This window comes from Etheostoma spectabile, chromosome 2, assembly GCF_008692095.1.
Source record: "Etheostoma spectabile isolate EspeVRDwgs_2016 chromosome 2, UIUC_Espe_1.0, whole genome shotgun sequence".
Taxonomy (NCBI): Eukaryota; Metazoa; Chordata; class Actinopteri; order Perciformes; family Percidae; genus Etheostoma; species Etheostoma spectabile.
In genome coordinates this window covers 15982399-16006964 of record NC_045734.1, presented here as the reverse complement: position 1 = coordinate 16006964, position 24566 = coordinate 15982399, and the positions used below count along the sequence as shown (strand labels likewise).

The 24566-nt window shown below is 39.0% G+C and overlaps 1 protein-coding gene and 1 pseudogene across 1 annotated transcript in view; both read right to left on the bottom strand.

Annotated features, from left to right (window-relative positions):
* Nucleotides 1-16591, bottom strand: part of LOC116704770 (epithelial membrane protein 1) — a 91614-nt gene extending 75023 nt beyond the window's left edge. Inside the window, exon 1 of the mRNA XM_032540389.1 lies at nt 16519-16591. The gene's annotated coding sequence lies outside the window, so the exon portion shown is untranslated. The remainder of the gene's footprint in view (nt 1-16518) is intronic.
* Nucleotides 13563-16776, bottom strand: LOC116701712 (epithelial membrane protein 2-like; annotated as a pseudogene).
* Between the last annotated feature and the right edge of the window lie 7790 nt (nt 16777-24566).

Below are 24566 nucleotides of genomic sequence, written 5' to 3'. Positions count from 1 at the left end.
AGATGCTGCCAGATGTGTGGCACAGCCCTTCTTTAGGATAACTCTCATTATTTACCTGTTTTGGTTCCTCTTCTTCACCCGTCGTGGAACAGGACAGGTATATGTGTCCGGACGCTGTGATTTCACTTGTGCAGAGATCAGTTCCTCCTGAAAACGAGAGTAAGCCCGTTTTTCATCAGTCTCTGCCTTCCCACCGCTCCCTTTATGCCTAACAAAAGCAGCTCACATGCTCAACACCCACCTCCGACCTGAAAGAAACTCTAAAAAGTCTTTAAGTATTTCTTTAAAGACTTTGAGAGTGTTCAGATCTCTATTCAAAGCAAGGTAAAGCGATGCCTGCTAAAACATTATAAAATACTTATTACAAGTAAACGTCCTGATTCAAATTCTCCTTAGGTGAAAGTACAGGAAGTGTTTAACAACACAATGATTTACTGTATCAGAAGTGAGTAGTATGTATGCACATTCGGTCAGTCGTTATAGTTTATGTTGGTGGGTCCATTATTTCATGCATGAAACAAGCTGAAGTTAAACATGTAGAGCTTAAATGCTTAGTCAATAAAGCGATGGTTGACCTACGGTTTTGATCGTTGAGTAAGCACTTTAAACGCCTTTTTTCAAAACAAAATGGACAAAATATTGATGGTTTGAGGTTTCTCAAATCTAGGAATGTTATACTGGCCATGGCTCTTACACATAGTAAAATGAGTTACTGTGGAATTTGGACTGTTGGTCTGACAAAAACAAGATAGTTTGAGTCCAACCGATTACAATCCCAACGAGAAAAGAAAATATCAAAAGATTTATTGCGGATAAAGAATCATTAATTGTCGCCAATGTTGTACCAGATTTAGGTGAGGTGGACGTTACTTTTCAAGTACTTATAGACTTTGGGGGTAGTGTAATCTATATCAAAGCATGTATATAATACTTTTTTTTCTGAAAGTAAAGGAAACTATAGCTGTAAAATAAATTGAAGTTGGAGTTAAAAGAACAAGATTATCAATTTGAAATGTGGTTGGATAGTTGAATAGTGTTAAAACGTAGGTGTGTTTAGAGACTGTTCTCCTGTTGTGCTTCTTTAAGTTTGTCTACAATGTTTTTTTTGTTTTTTTTAAAGGTACAAAAGATTACAGAAAGAGGGAAGATAAGGAGTCTTTATGAGGCGTGATATGAAATGGAATGAATTATTTTTATTGACTGCACCCAGATGTATTACAGCTCTCTGTGTCTGTTTCAATGCTGTGGCCTGGAGCATGAGGTCGAGTTGGCCACTAATGCTGCCAAGAGAGAAATGGTGAAAAAGTGTGGAGAGAACGAGAGAAGGATGAGGGCCAGTTGGTATCACGGGGGAAGGAAACATAACAGAAAACCCATGGGGTTAAATGATAATGATAACCGTGCAAGTCAACATCTCCCGTCTCTCCAGCAGCCTAACGAGAAGCGATTTGACAGAGTTACTGCTGGGGAGAAGTCACTTCCAACAGGCACAGCTGTCCACATTATACAACCAGGAAGTTTGTCCATTCAGCGGAATTCCGCTTCACACACACACACACCAACACACACACACACACACACACAAACACAAACAACCCCACAAACACACCACAAACACACACACACACATAGGACTTCACTGCTGAGTCTTTTGATCATCTGTCTTTTTAAAACAACACTCAAGGTGTGGTGTAAATTTACAACGCAAGCCAAAAATATCAAAAACTGCCAGTGCAACCACACCCCCAAAAAAAAATCGAATTTCCCTAATTTAAAAAAAGACATTTGCATCATAAATTGGTTAAATAGTGAAGAAAAATCCACCAGTTTCAGAAGAGTTGTTTAACGCTTAAAACTTTCAATTTTGTTCACAACGACGAATTTCAACCCCCTTAATGTTGAACTGTAAGTCACACCCTTTCGTGTGCACTTCATACTATAGTTTCTCCAAGACTGTCTCAAAGTGGAGGAAAGCCACATTTGCACTTCACTTCACATCCACAGAGGATGGACATAACGGAAAAAATGCACCAGAAATATTTATCTTCGGTTACACAATACAAAGCCATTAAGGGCACCTTTCTACTATTAATTTATGTATTTGGTATAATCCTAGTGGTTGTACCGGACTTGCAGGCGTTATTGTTACAAAATCATGTATCAAAACAGGTTGTAAAGGCTTTTTATCAGTCATTTGGTCCCTTTGTTGTCACAAATGAGCAGTGTTCAAGAAAAACATGTTAGGAAATTAGTTTTGGCCAGAAACAGGGAAATTCAACGCTGCAGTTTATACGTCCCAGACAAACTGGAAACACGGAATAGTATGTGATACAACCTCAAAAAAGAAGACTGGAAAATATCAACAAGATAAGATCACCAAGATGGAAGGCTCAACAAGTGTGGCATCGTTCTATGGTGTCGACCTGGATGATGTCTTTTTTTCATTCTGATGCGCAGGAATGAAAACACTGAGTAAACCATCCAACTATATTTTGATCAAAGATATTTAGGGACATGTGTTATCATGTTGCTGATTAATTCACTTAATGGGACCACTAATGTTAAGCTCCAATATTAACTTTATGTTGTGTCCCCTCACAGAACTCAGGCTGGAAAGCACAGTCTTTGTGAGTCCTTCACAGCGAAGAGTATCAACAACTTGTACGTTGGATTACCAGCAAACCAAAGCATGACATCTTGACGTGCTCCATCTCGCCAAAATCAGATTTATATCTGTGACGTCGCTGAGACAACAGGAAGACCAGACACAAAGTTGTCAAACTTGACGTTGGAGAGCTGAAAAACCTGAGATGTCGGAGGAATACAGTTGCCAAGATAAAAACAAGGCAAGGTTGTACTGGTTGCTTCGAGGAAGAGGTGAGTAGGAAAAGATTGGAGTGAAGTGAACGGTGTTTAGGGAGTAAAGAAGCAGCTTTATGAAATTCTTAGTTCTGTCTTTATATGAGATCTTGAAAAATGGAGGTCATAACAAGGTGTGGGCTCTCTGTAAAAGACTGTCCTCACCTTTTTCCTCTGCCTAATGATAAGGACCCCCTGGATGTGGGGCAAGTTTGCTCCTCGCATTTCTGTCTCAAAGCACTGTGGGATGCCACAGGACTCATTTGAGCTGAGCAGTGGCATGGAAAATAGGGAAGGGGCAAAGGTGAAAATGTTTAACTTGTACAAATTAAAGAAATTTAAGGTTGGACCCAGGCTTGTCATTGGCCAGCATGTCATTCACAGAGCTGCGGAAGCTAGCTACTCTCTGTAAAGGTCGTAGGTGACACAGGAATCAACTGGTCGCTCCCATCAATCCCGAACCCACAAAAATACGCCGATCATATCCCCCCGGTCATGTACTTTGTTTTCCCCACCCCCCCCCAAAATTTCTGTCCTGCAAAATCGGCGTACGTGCTTCACAACTCGAGCAGGTCAAACACACCCAGCGAAAAAGAGGGACAAAAAAAAAGAGAGTGGGATCGCAAGTGGGTTTGGTTAATCGCAGTCAATCAGGAGGGTGCCTAGGAATTTAGGGCTACACGTACTTACCTGCAGGCCTAGGACGGATATCATTACTTAATTCCTAACGGAGGATAGTCTCACACTAAAAACACACATTTCTCTTTCCCGCCGTTCCTGTTGGTTTTCTATGCTCTATTCTGTCCCGATCACATTACCAACCAGTGAACTGACCCAGACAATTGCCCCCTTCTATGTAAAGCCCACAGACGGGCAATGTTGTGTAATTTGTTGAGGGTTCCCAACCCCAGATTGGGGAATACTGTATGGATGTTCAAAAAGCAATTAGTTAAAAATACTAAGCTGCCAATGGAATTCAGGTGTATATTGAAATATGCAAAAGTTCATAGATCTTAAACGTTTAGGAATGTGGATCTACTGTTCAGACAGATGAGGAATCCGTCAGCCAGGTTATAAACATTTGCACATGCTGACATTGAAGGTGGGTTTGTTTTCCAGGTGACGGCTACAGGGATCTTATGAATGTTGGATAACCAGAATAATCTAGTGTCTGTCTTAAGGGGTGCTGCTGGTTTTACAGTGTGGTGGCCGCAGTGTGTTGTCTTCAGGACAGGGGTTAACGATGTCGTCATCCCTCTCATGCGCGGACGTTAAGACAAAGTATTTTTTGGCAATGAAGTATGTGCCGTTCTATACGGCAGTATGTAAATGAGTTTCAGAAGCTCCAGAGGATTTAATCTTTTAATTTCAAATTTATATTTAGTCGATCAACACAAAACAAATCAGCAACGTTTGATAGTGCCATTCAACGCAACTTTAAATAGAGGCAGACACATGTCTGTAAGAACCAATGTTCAAAAATTACCTAACGGTTGTGTCCCAGGCAACTGAGAGGTAAACTCCTTAATTCAAAGTTTATTTAAATAATGGGAATTAAATGGAAAGAGGTTTTAAATAATTAACTCACAATGAAGACAAAAATAGAGAGGGTCGATTAGTCTAGTTGTTTGTTCTACTGATTTGGTTATTCATTTACTTTTAATGCATTTCATATTAATAGGTTTAGAAGAAAGGCACCACCGGAACGCGGCAACACCGGTAGAAACGAAAGCAGAACAGAGAAGAAATGAAGGAGACAGGAGAATGGAGAAGACACAGGGATGAAATAACAGCTCCATCAATGTCTTTTTATGCTGTAAGAATCTTATACCTCAGAAGTATACAGGCAGACACAGGTCACTTGACGTATTAAATGCACACTCAAGTTTGTCCTCACCTTCCCGCTATGGTTAATTTATTTTACAATTGCTGGAAACGGAGTGAGAAATTCTCAGAGTTGGGAATCGAACCCAGGTCCATTTATGATGTGCTGGATCACTCAGCTGCCAACAGAGGGCCGCAAAGCAACAGCTAAACCAAGAAGGAGGGATACCCAACGTAACGGTCAGTGTACACTGTCAGGTGCTTTGGTCACATTCTGTATCAGTGGAAAACAATTAAAGCAGTGTGAATGTCTTTTTACTTCCTCACAGATGGGCAATACCACACAAGACCTAGGATGAAGGTGTTTTGAAGTCAGTCTATGAAAATTTGTGAAATCAGAAATAAAACTTGTTCTCACCAGGGTTGTGTATTGATATAAGTGGCTGAGATGACCTCAGTTGGATTGCTGTGTCGTTGTCACCTTCCTAAACTAATAATAAAATCTTCTATCTGGTTTTTTGTTTTTTTTTATTTGTTAATACCAAAGTAGGCACTACTATTATCAGCAAAAATAACCCAAAAGAACAAAAGCAAAAGTTAGGGAGGCTACTCATCATTGCGGGGAAAATGGCCTCTATTTGTGTTACATTATAATGTTGTATAGTCTTTATATGGATGCTAGTGAATTGTAATGTTGTCGCTGGTTGCAGAAAAACTAATATAAACTATGTTATTTACTGTTGTGAGGTTCCGATTTACTGTATAAAACATGCTCATAGATTCACAAGTATGATGTGAAAGACTGTAGCTAACGTGCTTGTCAAATAATGTAGGGAGTACAAATGTAAATAAACAGACAAAAAAGTGCAGAGTGTGTCCCTCTGAAAATGTAGCGGGGTAAAACTTTAACATTGTAAGTAAAATTAAAATACTCTTCTCCCACTGATTTCTGTTTCTGTAACATTATCTCCTAATTTGGGTATTCTCCTCCTCAGCTACGCATCACCTGACCAATGAAATTGCTAGGTTTCGATTCTACGAGCCTACTCTTCCGCTTCTCTGTCAGTGTGACTTCGGGTTGGTTTGTTGTGTTTTTCTGCTTGACCATGGCTGCAGAGGGCGATTTTCTGGCGAGGATTACCGGTGCCGTGTCAAACAAACTGAAAAAGGTAAGACGTTAATTACATTAGTTCAAATAGAAAGGTAACTGCATATCAAGATTAGGGTACGTTACATGACAATCAGCTTCAGATTAAGTGATACAAGACTAGCTAGCTTTAGCGATAGTTAAGTAGCTAGGTTAAAATTTAGCCATTGCCATTACTGTCCGTGTCCATATTACGTTTTTTTAATCTAAATGAATATGACATGTGATGCGTTTCTAATTATATCATAGTGGTAGATTACATTGGTTTAGTTAGGTCATGAATAGTAGTAATTAACTGGTTAATAGCTAGCTCTGTCAAAATATCTAGCTGGGGCTTCGGGGCTAGATTTTTTCTCGATTTTTTTAATCGTCACTACATATGTAACTTATGCATTTTTTTTCAAGCCATGATAAAAAGAATGCCAGAAACTCTTTTACCTAAGTGGTCAAATCACGTTAGTGCCAAGCACAAAAAAATAATTCATATGAGCCTACATGTTGTTTGTAGCAAACGATTCTCAAGGGGCCGTTTCGGAAGGACGTTTTAACAAATTCGCGTCTAATCCAGTCTAACTCTGGTCTCTGAGTTGAGGTACCCTGAAGCTGGCAAATCTGATTTTTGTCAAGAACGGTGATTGTAGTGGTTACAGCGAGGTTGAACATGTATTTTGTTTAAACAAGTACAATCAGGCTGCTGTGCAAGAGAGAGAATTTGCGGGAAGAAAAGTGCTGCTAAAGTAAAAAGCTTAAGTTCCATATAGTGTATATTTTCGTATTAATCATGAGTATAATATTACTTGTGAATGCCATAGCACCTTGAGTCTAATTCATTTGCAATCCTGCGAGCAAAAAAAGTACTAGGCCTACAAACTTATTCTAAAGCTGCGCACCATCATTAAATAGAATTATAATTCATAATCTTTTATTTCCGAGGGTTTACACATGATCGGCATACGGTAGAATATTTTTAATGCTCTTATGGTTGTTGTAGGGAACATACAAAACGTGTAAAAATGTTCTAGAGCAAGTCACACTGGCTCTTTTTTGCTATATAGTGGCTTTAGATAATATGATCGCATCACCAATGTGTAAAGAAAACTGTTGTTTGCAAAAAAGTGGACTGCGACACAAAGAATGCGCTGGTGGGATGTAGAGCATGTCCACACAGGGTGATGCGTGTATAAGGGACAGATAAGGGTTATATAGGTACCTAAATTATAGACTGGGAAGAAAAACTATTACCGCTCAAATAGGTAGGCCTAGTATAGGGAAAAGGAAAATGCATCTATAGTTGGAGCCTAAATATTATCTCCCAACTATGTTTCACTCCTGCAGTAATACAGCTTTTCATTAACGGGTTGTCAACAACAAAAAAGCAAATGCCAGAATAAAAAGCCTGATACAGACTCAATGAATGAAGGAAGGAAATGAAAGATGGGCTTTGTCCGGAGGGAGGAGGACTGCGAGAAAACCTTATCTATCAGCTATCTTAACCTCCCTTTCTGAAACAGAAAAACCCAGAGTTTCTCTTTCTAGAGTAACAAATAAGAGTTTCATTAACCTGCTTCTGAATTGGCACCCAGCGTCTCATCCTCTGAAACAAGACCACAACAACAAGGTTTGAGAATGAACCGTTGCACTCCGGCACCTTAAGAGAGAAATTTACTCGTTGTGTTACTATTTGGAAGTGTATAGAATAGAGTAGGGAATTGACTATTACTAGGTTGAAACCTATTTTTGTTTATACTATGGCTGGCGTGAGCAATAATGTTAACTGATAAATCTGTACTTTAATCCCATCCAATAATATTCTGGGCGGCGTTAACGGCAAATACATTTTAGGAAGCCATACATCCTTTTTCTGGAGACCTTAGGTCTCTAGTTTCAGGATGTTTCATACTAAGGCGGTGATTATCCTACTTTTTTTTTATCCTCTTTTTTTAAAATGGTGTCACGACAATAAATGGCAATATCACAGATGAATATGGTCTCATGGAAACTCCACAAGAATGACCTTAAGATCATTAGCGCATTCATTCTTCTGTTTAAACACCTGAACAGTTAACTGAAGGGGATTACTAGCTTGCTACTATAAGAGATATCTTAGACATTGACATGCTTGTTTCCTTGTCGCAGAACGTTTGCTTCGGAAGCCAATGTAGGGAGCAATTTAGTGAGCAGGTTGGGGATACAGTGGCAGCGGGTCGCTGCACAGCCGTTGTAACCTAACGTTACCCCTTCCACTGTTTAACGCCAAATACAGTATTCGTTCATATACGCACCGACATGGAACCAACTCAGCCTTTCTCCTTGTTATCCTCCATGTTGTAGAGAATGTGTGTCATTAAAACAGTTCTTTCACAGTTGGCTATCAATGTATTTGCTGTTTTACACCTGTGCTAGGTAAGTTAGCCAAGGAGCTGAAGCAGCAGGACTGCCTTCAGTAGATGCCTTGAACCTGGACAATGGTAGAGTGAGTGGCAAATTAATTATTCTCACAACCTTTTTAACCGCTGACCTGAACCAGTGCTAAACACACACAAGAGACAACACATCAGAAAGGATATTGTACACAATAGCCCTTCTAGAGCAGGACAAGCCAGACACCCATCAAATGTTGGTTCATGGGAACTCAGCATTGCAGGGCTCATCCGATGGGGAGATTGAACATTGTCTTTCAAATTCCCACAGGATATCGCTACACCGAACGCAGAGTAACACTTAGTTGATAGATTAAACTTTTGCTATACCGGTTGGCAAATCTCCAAACACATTTTCCTTTTGTAAGAACAATTTAGTGCTGTAACTCCAAGTCTTCCAGAGTTTGCGGTAAAAAAGACGATTAAAAAACGCGTTACGCCAGCAGCGGCAGCCATCTCTTGTTTTTAGTGAGGGAATTCATGCGAAACCGTCATTATGTAAGCCCGCCCCAACGACTCTATACACATGTGTATTGGCCTACCAGTTTGTTTTTTCAGCTTGCAAGCCAACGAGAGTTGCTAGGATGACCCTGGCGCAACATTATATTTGCTGCCAGCTGACGGTGCGTCTAGAGTTTCTAGGCTACCACTTACCTAGTGGGGCAGGAACCAATTTGGACAAAGGCCCTTTGTGTTGTGTTGCCCTCATGCACAAAGCAAGGTTCATAAAGAAATGGCTTTCAGTTGGTGTGTAAAGCTTATGTAAATGTATTCTTGAACAGGCACTGACTTAGCCCCATCCACATCTTTGCGACACGCAACTGTGAGCCATAGTTACCCAGATCAGTGGGCAACCTTTGTAATGTTCTTCTGGCTAAAAAGGAGCAAAATCCCCAAGCCGAGCTTCAAATTTTGTGTAAATCTTTCTCAGACGATGGAGCTGTTATAGGCAGCTCATTGATGCCCATGGCTGTAGATAAGAGATGTTCGGTATCACATATTGGGTAGTGTCCCGGTATTATTTCAGCCATGCAGTTTGTACCTAAGTCCTCCTTCACATCATAAAATATTTTCAAGGAACTGCATGTAACTGTTGTGACACGCTTGAACGGGAACCATCAAAATGTACTACATTGTCTATGCTTAATTAAGTATTTGTCAGTTCTCACCCACATATGCAAACCATACCATGTTTTTAGGAGCTTTTGGAATTTCTGTATCTGTTTTACATAGTCCGATCATTCATATAAAGGTGCAGTCAGTGGTGAGATCCTCTCTAGTTAATAATGTCCCAAATAAGATGTTGGAGAGAGACTCATGTATTCATAGAGATGACATGATTACTGTTGTTATACAGCCTGAATGTCTTGGACTGCAGGTGTGAGCAAACTCTTTTAAGGCTCCGGAGAGGCGTGGCATTAACGATGCATGCCCGCCTCTTCTCTACATCTGAGAAGGAGAGAACCGGCGTCCAGGCCCGGGCTTTGATGAGCACCTTCAGGCTGCACTCAACTGCTACAGTTTTGCTATCAAGGTACATTAGATATACCTGTTTTTGTTGGTTGCTTAAAGCAACAGTTCGAAACACAGCTGAGAAAGTTTGTAAAATACACAAATATTTATAGTATCAGTATATACTGTATGCAATTTGTGGACTATACTGTAATACAGATTAACGGTTTGCAGACTATATTATGGAATACATTTCTATAGAGACTGTAAATAATGCTGATGTACAAATGGCTTACAGGTGCACATTGAGAGAACCAGCCTGTGATGGCAGCCAGCCTTGTCTAGATCTGGCAACGCGCTGAAGGTTAAACTTTGGTCGATCTTCAAGCTGTCCTAAGAGTACATTTTCTGCTTCGCTTTGATTTTAACTTGATTCGTTATTTAAATGACATGTTAATCTCAGCTCCTCCTCTGGTTTCAATAGGAGATGAACAGACCAGGAGAGGCTATTGTTCATTACCAGGGCTGCAGGTTGCAGACACAGACGCCAATTGAAGCTCTGCTGTCAATGGGAGAAATGGCCACTTGTAAAATTCTCACCCGTGAGTTCAGTCAGACCGTTGATCATCTGATATGTAGCTGTGTGTGTTTATGTGCACATATGATTATTTTGATTTTTTCTGCAGTTTAAAGCACTTGTGTTTTTGCAGTGACTATGACGGTGCTTTGTCAGTGTTCACTGAGATGCAGGGATATGCCAGGAGAGAGGACTGCAGCTACCAGGCATCAGCACCCCTGTCGGTGAGACTTTCCATTCCACCTGCCTAAAATAATCCTATATATGTATAAATCCCAGTGACAAAATTTTTGGAATGGAGGCCAAATACAATATGTCAAAAACATTTCTTTTGGCGAGATCAACAGCTGGATGTTGAACAAACACACCAGATCAGGTTTTAAAGGAGTGTCTCACTGTCTCGCTTTAAAATCATTGTTGCATTTTTACATGATTCGCTGACTGGAAAATGGTGAACTAATGAAACTCTCTTCATTTCTTTTCTGTATCTTAATTTTCATTAATAAAGGTGCATTTCTGGACATTGTGGCAAAATGTGAGATCTCCAGAGTACTCCTGCGATGTTTCTTAGGTAGGCACGTTTATTTGACATAAAAAGACAAGACATAGGAACCAAAGTTACAGCCTCAATAGGCAAAATCATTTTATGAATGAAACTAGTTCTGGATGTCACTAAACTTAGGAAGGCTACATTTTAACAGAGTTTTTATAAGAAGTTGTGATGAAACACAGGAGTACCTAGTGCAAAGTATTTTTTTTAATTTACCATGTATACAACAAGATGTAGATTTGCCAATCTTTGTCAACAGCCATCAACCAGCCAAGGGGGAAACAGAGCAGTTACATTTAAGCATAAAAGAAGTAAACACCGCCACATTAGCAACACAACAGAAAATATTGCATAACTGATGTCAAGAGTATTGATATGTATGACACTATATAATCATACCCACATCTTTACATTAGTACTGGTGCAGCAGCACTTTGATGGTCTAATGTTGCCGTTGTTGTGCAGCCCCCATCAGAAGTTGTTGCCAGAACATGCCCAGACCGGAGAGATATGCATGGGAGTCTTTGACCCTCACACGCAAGGTATGCACGTCAAAATTGATCCATTCTTTAAATTATAGACACTGTCTTTTCACTAGGAATGCAGAGCATGAATCCATGAGTGAAATTTATTGAAGTGTAAACATGGATCTTGTCTTTTCTTTTAGTGACTTCCTGCCTGAGAATGTTTCCTGCTCTGCAGTCCGTAGTTGGAGTTTTATCATCACCTACATTGGGGTTCACAGGATTTCCTGACCCTTCCTGCACGGGGCAGGATGGTCTTCACAGCCTTACGTGACAGAGATATGTGCTAGAGTTGTTTCCTTTGACAATGGAATTGTTTGTTTTTATTTGCAGTGTTGGTAGACTTTTACCTATCATAATATGAGGCAATCAGTATTCAAGTTCTGATTTAATTTTACTCATGACTAAATAAAGATTCTTTAAAGCAACTTTTTCTGGATGAACAGACTCTATCCACAGAGTTATGAATGAGCATAAACATTGACAAAACTCTGTAAACTTGTCCGGTCATTGGAATCTGCAGTTATGTTTTTTATTTGTGCAGCCTATAACAGCAAATCTGTTTTGCAGAGAGCAGGTCAGGAGAAGGACACAGAGTCCCTCAAGTCTCTCCAGACTGAGCTATGGTGAGCATTAAAGTGATAATTTATTATGTGATGGCAACAACAGTTTTTTGCTTCTCAATCCTAATTTTCCATATTGATCATGTGTTGTTTTTTGTTTTTCTCCCCTCAGGCCCCTGCTGACTGCAGAGCAGAATCATCTTTCCACCTGGGTTCAGGAGCAGCATCACGCCGTCTGGCCAAGGCAATTAGTTTTCCTCCTTCTCGGGAACGATACTTTATATAATGGAACATTCCTGTTTCTGACTAGGTTGTTGTAAGGCCTAAAGAAGTGTTCATTGTTGTAACTTTAACCAGTGAAGCTTGTAACACAAAACTTTGCTTTTATAAGCAAAGTCGCAGATTTAAAAATTTGTGAAATATTCAATAGTATTTCCAGTACTGTGTGTTGTCCTTGTTTTTGTCAAGATGCTAATTAAGACTAAATTTAAATTCATTTATATGAAATCTTGTGTTCTAAGTGATGGCTACAGAACGGCCCATATATACATATGTATTATGTTACAGTGACTTTGCTTGCATTTACAGCAGTTTATAGATAAAAGATGAAGGCTTGTGTAATAATGTGTTTATTAATACATGATATGGCTTAAATTCCCATGTAATTACGAGCAAATCCTATTGCATAGTTTGGAATTAGATGATATAAAACACCGTTTTCTCTATCCCTGGTTCAATTTATGTTCACTTGTACAAATTGCATGTACTTTTCTTATGATAGCAGCCACACAGACACAAAATCAAACATGATTTTTTTTTTAAAGAACTCAATACATGTACAAAAAATACAATGGTTACAATGTACACAGATTTAAAAAAGGATACACTATACTCACTTGTAAATAAGGATACATGATTAAACTACTCATATATATCTATATACTACTGTATATTAAGGATTGTCTTTTCTGATTGTTCAAGTACTGCAATGGGAATGTTGCAGTTTTGCCAACATGCTGTTCCTTCAAGATACAGTATTTATACTCCTTTACTCTGGAAACATGAGTAGTAACTTTTTAACGTCATTATATAGGATAGTACGTCATCTCACAGGTATTTTCAACTACTAAATCTCAAAAGGGCTTATTAAGTTACACTTTTTTTCTCTACTAATAACTTTGGTAGCTTCCTAAAGAAATCATTTTTCTTTAGGAAAAAAAAACACAAAACCACATTTGTCATTTTTACACTTTTTTTTGGGGGGCTAGCTATTCCAGTCGTTATGCTAGTTACTGTCTGTGGCAGTAGCTTCATACCTTATGCACAGATATGTCTGGCATCTATTCTCTCATCCCATCAAGAAAGCATGTATATTCTCAAAATGTCTATTCTTTACAGTATGAAGTAATACCCTACACTCTTGAATTAAATAGAAATCTATCAAGTAAAATGTTAAGTTAGCCCTTCATGACTGCAGTATGACTTCCATTTCAATTTGAAATTCTAATATAAAACAATGGTCTTGTAAACACACAAAACATTTTCCTAGCTACAGTCTTTTCCATCATTTTTTAAACACTCCTTTTCCTATTATTTAATTTCCCAAATTCAAACTGGGAACATGATCCCAGGCATGCCCTCATTCCTTATCCTCTCACTCGCTCTTCTTTCGCGAGGATGAGGTAGGTGATTGCTAAGATGAAGGTGAGGACAAAAGAGATCCAGGCCAGGACATAGGATTGTCCATATCCTCCCTCCGTTTCATTGGTGGTGAAGCTCTGCTGTGTAGATTGAGGCTGCTATCATTATGCACAGGTGCAGGTGAGAAAATGGGAATATTGTCACGTACACCCAGAACGGAACAATTCAAAAAATATATTGCTCTATTAGAGGTTAAGGCCCATTTACAAGGACGGTGTAGCAGACTGTTCCACTGCAATCCCAAACAAATGAGAAACAGACTGTTTCACCTTGCTAATTTCCCAATGATATCAAGTCAAGACCATGCTGTACATGTTAAAATCCCATTTTGTACTTTCTGTAAGTTTGGTTATGTAGTAGCAGCACCAAAGATAAAGACAATCCATAATTGGACCATCTTTACGGATGTATTGTGACAGAGATTGCTGTAGTTCACAGAACTTCTGTCTACATGAATATGTTCACTTTTACCAAATCACAGCATGAGATCTTTATTGAAATGTAGATTACCAACCTAATTTAGTGGTATAAATGTGGCTTAACTTTATCATTTGCTTTGAATACTCAAGTGAAAATCATAATCATGACATATTCTGCCCATGTTGCTGATGAATAATTAGCAAGAGCTGAGCTGTCAACTAGTTGATTAGTTGATCAAAAGGAAAAACATTCTTGTTCCAGAAATCTGATATTTGATGGGTTTCTTTTGTTGAGTAAAATGAAGAAAATAATCAGAACCCTAACCCTAAGCTTTATAAATACCTTTTTAGTGTACAGATACTAAGCTATTAAATAATTGTTGGCATAATTTTATAATTATAGTTTTATTGTTAAACATACATGTGGCAGAGTGAAATCCTTAGGATGAACTGATCTGTGGATGGCTACCAAACACACTGACAGTTTTACTCCTACTGCAAATTTTCAATCATGTGTAGTCCAGACTCTACGGATTAACAGGTCAAGCCTGCGATGTAGACTCTTGAACCTGGATGAAACAGGAGTGAAAGTCAGTGACTTTCTGCACCTGCATCCATGTTTGTTTTACACACTGAGCACATCTGTACATGCGCAGCTAAGCTCTGTGACATACTTTTACTAAGTAACGTTTTCAATGCAGGACTTTTACTTGTAAAACACAATTGCATCTGTATGAAAACATATCCACGTGTTGTTTTGTTCTGCTCTTCCTCACCGCCTCTGAGAGAAGTTAACATATTTTATATGCACAGGATACAAGAAAATAAATCTAAATTCTTACAACTGCAGGTCAGAATTTTGACTGGGTTACTTCAGGCGATCAGCTGTAAAATGCGCGTGAAGGTGAACCTCTGGCCTTTGGGCAGGGTGAACAGCTGAGCCACAAACACAAACAAGGAGAATGGCAAAAATACAGGCCAGCACTGAAGTGGCCTGCACCGCCTGGAGATAATCTGCAGAGCGGACGACCAAACAGACACACAGTCGGTAAAGGATCCACAATACACAGATACAAGGCCATGTCACCTTGAAGCACTGTGTAATATATGCATATAACAGCTCTATTACCACTATTTACATTCATACAGTAATTACTGATCATTATGAAAATTTGAAATTGTACATCTTAACACTTTATATCTCCAGTCAAATCAAGTCATGACTGAACATACCTCTGGATAGTTTTTCAGGTTGGTGTAATGCCAGGCTGAGTTTGTCAACTCCCACCTGCCCCACAGTCAGTGACAATGTAGAACTATCATTGACCCACCAGGCCTGGAGACACACAGGGAGATGAGAATAAACACAGATGTCAAAAATACAAGCACACACGGGTTGCAAACACATGCAAAGAAAATTTAGTAGACTTAGACTAGTAGCAAATTTATCAACAACAATTTGTCAACAAATGTTAAACTTTTGTTCCCTATATGAGCTCTAGTTGGCTGCTTGTGTTAATATTCTGTAAGAGCTGGTAAAAGTCTTATTTAAGCATATTGGCTCCTAAAAAAAAGTTCTTAACTCGAGGACTTGGGTATGATAAACAAGATAATCACCACTTACATTATGTTGGCGGCCACCAGAGAGCAGGATGTGGTGGTAATGTGCAGAACAACGATTCAGCCAGCATCAACATCGGGCTTTATAAAAACGGTAACAATGGAGAGGCGGAAGGATGCACACCATTATTTTTTTCCTTATGAACACAGGCTTGTACATTAGGAAGCATAAATTCCCACAGCTGTCCCAAATTAATAGCCTACTGTTACTCAAACCGAAAGAAATACTGAGAGAGCCGTTGCATGCAAGCTCAAACACGCCCAGAAGTTTCTCAGACACACACAATGTTAATATGACGTATATGCTGTCACACACACATTGCATAAGCAGTTTCACACTTTCAGTACACACTTTGTCTTTAATAGACAGCTCAAATAAATTGCGGCCATTTGTTGCGCCCAGAAACACGTACGTACCGTTTGCTTAACGACTCATTTTCATTTTCACTGTTTCCGTCGACAAGAAAGGCGCATTGTTTAGACCGCGGTGTTAGGGCATTCCCAATTGGGGCCGCTCCATTACACACACAGGCCTGTAGATACTAAAGTCAACAACTTTGAAAAGAGCGCGAGAATACAGAAACCAATAATAAACAAAACTCTAACTATAAACAAAAATAGAATCATGTTGACTATTCCACTCTATGCTCATCTGCAGAGTGGAGTTGCGTGTTCTTAAAATACTTTTCTGCGACCAGTAATATCCGCACAATTCTTCAAAGCGCTGGTGGCAACCTGGAGTTAACTCTTCTCTCTTTCTCTACTCAACAACAAAAAAACACACAAAGCATGCATTCCACAGTGTAGGTCCTTACAATAGGCCTAAACTTCACAAAGTGTAAAAAAACGTGGATACAATTACTGAAAGTGCTTTAACGCACGGCAACGGGAGGTTTTTGGGAATGTGAAACCGTGTAGAACCACCCAGCTTTGAATTCACAGCAACACATCACACTGTTTCGCTCCAGTTCCCTCGCTTTCCTTTCACCAACCCCACCCATAAAGTTTTTGTTTTTTTCTTCCCTTCAACGAAAGGTCCAGACGAACCAAACGGCTTCAGGTTGTCACCTTCAACTCCAAAAGCTGCGTAAAGAGGAGTAGAGACTTCAAAATCATTCATTGTACAAATGGGGTTTAACACCTCCCTTTGTTCCTCAAATCCTTACCAAACATGCTGTTCCAACCGATTATTTTAGTGAAATTTCTGGGTGTCCATCTCCGTAACAAAAATGGCCATAACTACAGCTGCAGTGATTTGTCCTATGAATATTGAAATACCATTTGGCACACATGGTTCATTAGCTAATAAAATGACTTTTTCAAAAATGGGACATTAAGAAGTGATGTAGACAGCAGTGCCCCAGAGAGGGATGTTTCATCGTTCCAACAGTACACTATGATGGCAACATGATTGGAAGCAAGAAAAAAGTGAAATTCAATATAGCTCATGTAGATGCAGTTTCGATTGGTGCCGAGAGTGACATAAAATCAATAAAAGCCTTCAATAGATTTTTCACTGTGACTACAGTTATCTGATAAGTTTCCATAGACATAGTCATTGGTGTTACCAGCATTACATTTTAATTGTAGGAACTGAACTAAAATTGTATTTAGATGATTTCACAACAGTGAGCCAAAAAGACATTGTACTACTTTACTGGTACCCATCCCTTGAACACTCACTGGGTTGGCCTACGTCACCATGGTGGAAACGCTTAATTTACATACCGAAACACCAAGCCAACGTTTAGGGTTCACAAGACATCCAAAACATAAAATAAAATACATAAAATACATACACAGAAGAGGTTGGAAATTAACAGATATCAAGGACTTAACTCCAATAAGTGGTTGCATCACAAGTAAATATTCAGAACAAGTTTTGCAAATCTGCTGTGCCATAAAATGTTAAACTAGTCTTACTGTTTTATTGCACACATGTACATACAGTATATACCAATGTAGATAGACCCATTCATTGTGCCTTACATGAGCTCTAATAATAATCCATTTCAGTGTGACACGTTGGGTGGCAAAATATATATATTTTAAATACTTTTCAAGTGGTTTAATAACACATGCGTTGTCTGAGCTTCTATTGTAAAAGTAATTTATATAATACACATTATTATAAATTTCTGTCATTATGAACTATAAGTTGACATAGGGATTTAGTTTCTCCTCTGGACACTGGCCCTGTCAAATGGGAACACAAAAGGGTTGGAGTGAATAAGAAAAATGACTTACCTTATCAATTGCAGTTCCAGAAACACGGATGGATAAAGACAGTCATATATCTTTTAATGATACAGTCAGGTTTTATTATGACTGCAGTCAAATAATGGTTGTTATTAGGTGGCAGTAGATATCTTTATTTTTTTTGACAGGACAGTTAAGTGATAAAGGGGGAGAGAGAGGGTGAAGGCATGCAGGAAATCGTCACAGGTTAGACCGAACACTGGACCTCTGCGTCGAGGATAAACCTCTCAGTATACGTGCGCCTGCTCTACCACTGAGCCAACCTGGCCACAGCAGTGGATATCAGGAAAGCTTTTATCACCAGCCTCAGATGGGAGAAAGCTTGAGCAGTTATGGTTCTTCTTATTTCGAAAGAAGCAGAATATAAAAAGAGTAAAAGAACATTCATGTATCATTTAAAGCCCAGCTCATGTTGCCTCTGTTTATATTCCCTCAGACTGTGGTCTCTCAGTGAAGACCACCATGGACGGAGGAAGTCCGAACCCAAAACTACAATGGTTGCTTTATCCTCCTCGTGGGGATGAGGATAGATCATAATAGCTTCCTTCGCTCAACTACAGTAACTCCCTCAGTTGTGTGACAATACAGATTCACTCAGTAACCTAGAACCATGTCAGGATTAGGAATTATACTGAGACTTTCCCACTCAGATCATCGTACAGCTGTTCAGAAGGTATTTCCAGAATCTCACTTACTAAACCTCTCAACTTCCTCCTCTATCCAGGTAGCCAGAAACTAATGTCTTTGTTCTTTTTGTAAAACACATGCCAATATAACATATTATGTGTGTGAACATATCTAATATTGGACATCAATATATAACAATATTAAATATAATACATTTTTAAATTATGGTTCATGTTGCACAAAATTAGCAAAGAGATATGTAGTTCCAACTACAATATTTGATTATTAGGTAACAGCCATGGCGGAAGAAGAATTTAGATCCTTTACTAAGTAAAAGTACCAAACCAACTATTACTTTTATAAGTAAAAGTCCTGGATTCAGAATGTTGCTTGAATAAAGGTTTGTAAGTATAATCAGCAAAATGTATCAAAGTAAAAGGACAAAATGCAGTATAAGGTCCTGTGACTTATATTAACATTTTTAGATTGTTAATACTGTGATTTACGTGTAAGCAGAATTCTACTGTTGTAGCTGCTCAATGTGGAGCCAGTTACTCATAAGAGCTGTGATTAATAACTTTTATTATGGATCAATGCTATAGAAGCAAAAAGAGAACACAAAATGAAAATACTCAAGAGCATGTAACGCAAGTACTTACTTGAGTAAATCCACTACTTTCCACCCTTGGTCAAAAGGCACAACTTTGGGGAGAACAAATAATATTTTTTTACCACATTGTCAAAAGACTTTCAGAATTCTGGAAATACCTTCAGGACAGCAGTAAATGTTTTAAAGATTGCCTGGTAATCATTTTTCAGAAAAAGTGAGCTTAGCTTTGTGAATGAATGTAATGGTGCTACACAAGAGAGGCCCAAACTGTGGCTAGGTTAAGTTAAAGTCTAACAATCTGTGAATCAGAACCTTGAAACCTAATATCTCATTTAGAGTAAATACATTTCTCACAAGTTATCGACTGGGCACTGATTGAGCATATAGTGTAAGTCTCCGTTTTCATTATAGGATTGCTGAGATAGAAATCATTTTGAGAGCCTTATTATTGTCTCAGGGTGTAGGAATGGACAGTGGAAGTATTTTCTCTGACAGTACTCTGAACAGAAGTAAAAATTGAAACTATTATATCTGACCCCGATGGTTTGTCATAGCCTCACAGTGAATGGTGAGTGGGTGCTTAGCAGTATTGGTTCTCCTCATATGCACATCTGAGTCACTGGAGTTTTTCTATTCCCGTCACAAAATGTGGGCCTCCACAGTAAGTACAATCTAAACACCATTGTGCAGTAGGTGACCATTTCAAAGACATTATACTAAAGGAGCTGCTGCTTCAAAGGCCTGAAAATAGTAAAACCTTCAGGAATAAATGCTGCACATAATTTCATTATAACTCTGTTGGTTCTTACAGGCTGTAAAATGAAAATCCACATTTTTTACACCTTCCTGAAGAGGCTTATATTACATTTGTTGCCATGTTGTGGCCTGGGTCTAGGGATGGCAATGTAGGTTTGTTTTGCCACCACTTTGGTCAAGACTAAATACTGTTAAACAGTAGACAGATGACAGATTTCCATGAAATTCTTTTCTGACATTTATGTTTTCCTAATTCTCAGACTTTCATCTAATGCCACAGAGGTGTCAGACTGGGGGTGGGAAACTGGATTAGTACCCAGGGCTCTCATGTGAGGAGGGCCTAAAAAATGCTAGAATGAGTACCTGTGGATGATGGGAGGGGCCATAGAGAATGCCTTTCTACAGGGCCCAGAATTTTGTGCTATGCCCCTGAGCGCCATCATCTTGTCTAAATTTCAGTCAGTCCAATACTTTGGTTTATGACCATGACCTTCAAAACTGATGACAGCAGCAGCCTAAGCTGTACTTGTGTTAGTGCTAATCAGCAAATGGTAGCATGCTCAAACACAATTATACTGCTTGGCATCAACAATGTCATTGTAAGTATGTGAACTGATAATAATAGCATTTAGCTAAAAAAAAAAAACCGCTCACAAAGCCACTAGCATGGCTGTACACTCGCAGAGGTTGCATGCAGCAATAGCCTATGTGTTGAAGTTGTTGCGCAGCACACATCTTCCCATAACAAATCCCTGTCTCCTGCATCTCAGTCCAACTCTGCACAATTCTTTTGAACTGTCACCAGGCATTGCCATAACAGACACTCAATTATCACAAGCCGTCACAGAAGGGTTTAGGTTCCAAAAGTCTGAGCTCCAGATAATTCCAGAGACTCTTGTTCCCTCTGGACCCTCAGGCTTACAGTCGGTCCATCCTGATACAGCCTTTTGCAAATCTGCATGCAGCGACACAATAACTAAGAAACACACAGTCACATTTTCCCTCCAACTCATGACTCATATCTGAATAACTATTCCTTTACCTTTCATTCCTCTATCTTATATACAGTCACTGACAAAGTCTTGTCGCTTGTGTACAAATTGACCTGAAGTGCCGCTGAAATTATTCTAATCAAGATTCATTTACAAGAAATGGCTCATTTTAATCCCAACAGCTTTTGTAATAATGTTTCAGTGCAAAATGAAACTGTCAAAAAGTATTCTAATATTCACAGCTTGGTATAGCCCATAGAGTCAATTTTTGCAAAGACATAAGTGTTGTCGCCTTGTCATATGAGCTTCACCTGTGACTAATAATGGATCAATTAGGTCTCAGGTGTGTATAAAAACAACCCCAGTACACTAGACCTTTACATTAACTGCAACTAGACCTCTGCAAACAGGCCTAAGATTCACCCTGAGACTAAAGTTTTGATTATCAAGAGGCTGAAGACCAGATCCACTGCTGATGTGGCAGACACCTTCAATGTGTCTCAGCGTCAAGTACAGAGGATTATAAAAACATTTGAAGACACTGGAGAAGTTTTTGACAAGCCCAGGTCAGGCAGACCCCGCAAGACAACTGCTCGAGAGGACCGTTTGTTGGCTTGAAAATCCAAGGCCAGCCCATTTTCCACTGCAGCAGAGCTCCACGAGACCTAGTCACCTGAAGTCCCTGTGTCAACCTGAACGGTTTGTCGGATTCTGTCTTGAAATGGCCTCCATGGTCGAATCAGTACCCAGAAGCCAGCACTAAACAAAAGACAATTGAAAAACCGTGTGGCATTTTCCAAGGCCCACAGCCTGCTAAAAGGATGGACGCTGGAGAAGTGGAAGAAAGTGGATTTTTCAGATGAATCTTCTGTTGAATTACACCACAGTTGCCGCAAATATTGCAGGAGACCTACTGGAGCCCGGTGGATCCAAGATTCACCCAGAAAACAGTTAAGTGTGGTGGCGGAAAAATCATGGTTGGGGTAACATCCAGTAGGGGTGTGCGAAAGATCTGCAGGGTGGGAGGCAACATCAATAGTCTCAAATACCAAGAAATCTAGCTACCTCTTATATTCCCAACCATAAAAGAGGCCAAATTCTCCAGCAGGATGGTGCTCCATCGCATACTTCCTCTCTCACTTCAAAGTTCCTCAAGGCGAAGAAGATCAAGTGCTCCAGGATTGGCCGGCCCAGTCACCAGACATGAAACATCATTGAGCATATGTGGGGTAGGATGAAAGAGGAAGCATGGAAGACCAAACCAAAATAGAAGAATATTGATGAACTCTGGGAGGCATGCAAGACTGCTTTCCTAGCTATTCCTGATACCTTATCAATACATTTTATGAATCCTTGCCAAACCGCATGGATGCAGTTCTTCAAGCTCATGGAAGTCATACAAGAGATTAAATTTGAATCTCACAGCACCACTATTTAATTTGCTGACAATTTTAGTATTTGCAGTAAATTTGTTCAATTTCTGTATAGGCGACAAAACTTTTGTCTTGCCAAAATTTGACCTTTCTGTCTTGTTTAAATAATAAAGCTTGTTTCAGTGAAACTAATTTATTTCAGTGCATTGAACATCATTTGGGAGGGTTTTAGCTTTTCATATGAGCTATTTCTTACACCAACTGATTAATTAAAAGTCAGGTTAATAGCAGGTGTTTCTACAAAATAGATAAGCGACAAGACTTTTGTCAGGGACTGTAGAACATGTTGGTCTACAACTGCCACGTTTATAAAAATTTTAGGTATGTGTTTGTAAGATAAATCTAGAGATGTACAACAGAAAAAGAAAGCACAATTTGTTTTTCTTCTACAAAAATGTATGCAACCAATGTGTCCTTGAGCAAGACACTTGACCCCTAGTTGCTCGCTTTGGATAAAAGCATCAGCTCCATGTAATGTAATGCTTTTTTTCAGACTTACCTCTAATCTTTTTGTGAACTTCTTGATAATATTATTTCATCAGGACTCCTAAAAATGATTCACTCTTTGATTGAAATGGTCACAAGTCACGACTGGTTAACATCTGCAATGAGGGGTCGTAATTAGACATTGCTTTGTTTAAGGCATGGGTCTCAAACTCGCGGCCCGGGGGCCAATTGCGGCCCGCGGGATGATATTTTGTGGCCCCCTTCTTGACATCAAAGTTAAGTGTTAGTGCGGCCCGCGCGTTCTGAAACTTTTTGTCATTGCGCATGTCACTTATGGGCTGTAGTAGTCTCCTGACAGCGGCGTAACCGTTGTCAAGCTAGCTAAGTACCCTTTGCGGCAAATGCCTGAGGTTTGACAAAGTGATGTCTGTTGTTGTGAAATGCACCAACCATATCAGATCTAGGGGTTTAAAGAACCGGCAGTTCCGCGCCTTTTTTTTGAGGAAATAGAGGGGTTTTTTGGAATACTTGATGCGGCCCAGCCAAACCCAGACTCTACTTGCAGCGGCCCCCAAGTAAATTGAGTTTGAGACCCCTGGTTTAAGGGGTCACAAGCTACGAAGGTTGGGAGCCACTGACCTATGACTAAACTCTATATCCAAGCAGCCACCTTCTCCTTGTACAAACCCTAATATGTCAAGGATTCAGAATATTCTTACCTCTTCTCACCAACTTGGGGAATACCAAATGGACATTGTTTATAAATGAAAGAGGACAGATTCAGAAGTGTATGCTGATTTAAATAAAATATATTTTGTGTGTTTGTTTCTTGGGATTCATGGTATCAGATTATATGATAGAATATGTTCATAAAACTAAACTACAGAGCATGTACAGTATGGTCTACAGATGTACTGACATACAGTAGTAAAAGTAATAAGCAATACCAGCTTGACAAAGCAATAGGTCCCACAAGATTTGACTGCTTATGAAGTTGACAACTTTCTGAAGTTTGTAATTATTTAACTTAATACAACTGTAGAAAATCACGGTCTGTAGAAATAAAACATTACCTTAAGTTAGACATGTCTGAAAAGTTCATCATGTTTTTCATATGCATTCATCTGGACATCATCAGGCCATGTGATATCCAAAAGATGTGCTCAAAGTTGGGTTAAGTCAGTGATAAAATGTAACTATATGCAATTACTCAAGTATTCTTAACTACAAATTCAGGTACATTTACTTTAATTGAGTTTTTTAATGGCAGGTCAGTTCATACTTCTATACTTCTATATACAAAACACATGAAAATGCCCAAGTACAGCTGAAAGTTGATCAATCGATTGACCTTCAAGAAATTTGAAACTATTTTGACAAAAGTTAGAAGTTCTTTTTCATTTAAAAATGTGAAGAGTTCCTGCTTTTCCTTTGTCATTATTTTTTAATAATGCTGAGGTTTGGACTGTTGGTTGGACAAAACAAACATTGTGAAGGTGCCACTTTGGGCTCTGGGGAATTGTGACAGCCTTTCTAACTATTGATTAATGTAGAACATAATCTGCAGATTGTCCATAATGAAAATAATAAATTAATAGTTCAAAATGAACTCAACAACCAACTAACAGTAATCCTGCTTGTACACGAATGCAACAATCTCATGATATAATATATAATATGCATTAAGTATTTTTACTTAAATAATTCACTTTCCTGATTATACTTAGGCTACATACTTTTACATGAACATACAATTTTCACTTTAACTTGTAGCAGTATTTTCACA